The 1116-nt window shown below is 44.5% G+C and overlaps 1 pseudogene; it reads left to right on the top strand.

Annotated features, from left to right (window-relative positions):
• The first annotated feature begins 287 nt into the window (after positions 1 to 287).
• Positions 288 to 828, top strand: LOC105524717 (annotated as a pseudogene).
• Positions 829 to 1116: the final 288 nt, after the last annotated feature.

The raw sequence follows: 1116 nt of genomic DNA, 5'->3' as shown, positions 1-1116 counted from the left end.
GCAAATGAGGGGAAAAAATAAATAACAAAACACATGGAAAGAGAAAGCATAAAACAAGCTGACAGGAATAAATCCAGACACAACAGGGATCACAGTAAGGGTGTGAGTATGTCAAATGCTGGAGTGTGAACATTATGAAGGCAGGGATTGTAATTGGTTTTGTTCACTGCTGAGTCCTTTAATTAATATTTGTTGAATGAATGAGTGGATAGATGTTCTAAGATTTGATTTTCAACAATCCTGTTTAATAAACAGATCTTGGCTTTGCAGATGCCGCCAAGAGCCCCATACTACCAGCCATGGTCAACCCCACCATGTTCTTCAACATGGCTGTCAAAGGTGAGCCGTTGTGCCACGTCTCCTTTGAGCTGTTTGCAGACAAGTTTCCAAAGACAGCAGAAAACTTTTGTGCTCTGAGCACTGGAGAGAAAGAATTTGGTTACAAGGGTTTCTGCTTTTACGTAATTATTCCAGGATTTATGTGGTTTGTGTGTCAGGGCAGTGACTTCACACACCATAATGGCACTGGTGGTAAGTCCATCTATGGGGAGAAATTTGATGATGAGAACTTCATCCTGAAGCACATAGGTCCTGAACCCTCACGTCCCCAAACCAATTACTTGTCCATGGCAAATGCTGGACCCAACACAAATGGTTCCTAGTTTTTTATCTGCATTGCCAACCAAGACTGAGTGGTTGGATGGCACACATGTGGTCTTTGGCAAGGTGAAAGAAGGCATGAATGTTGTGGAGGCCATGGAGCGCTTTGGGTCTAGGAATGGCAAGCCCAACAAGGAGATTACCATTGTTGACTGCGGACAACTCTAATGAGTTTGACTTGTGTTTTTTCTTTTTTCTTTTTTGTTTTAGATGGAGTTTCACTCGTTTCCCAGGCTGGCGTACAATGGTGTCATCTCGGCTCACTGCAAGCTCCACCTCTGGGTTTAGGTGATTCCCCTGCCTCAGCCTTCCGAGTAGCAGGGATTATAGGCACGTGCCACCACACCTGGCTAATTTTATATTTTTAGTAGAGATGGGATTTCACCATGTTGGCCAGGTTGGTCTCAAACTCCTAACCTCAGGTGATCCACCCGCCTCAGCCTCCCAAAGTGCTGG

This window comes from Colobus angolensis, unplaced genomic scaffold (genome assembly GCF_000951035.1).
Source record: "Colobus angolensis palliatus isolate OR3802 unplaced genomic scaffold, Cang.pa_1.0 Scaffold503, whole genome shotgun sequence".
Lineage (NCBI taxonomy): Eukaryota > Metazoa > Chordata > Mammalia > Primates > Cercopithecidae > Colobus > Colobus angolensis.
This window is presented reverse-complemented; position numbering and strand designations above follow the sequence as displayed.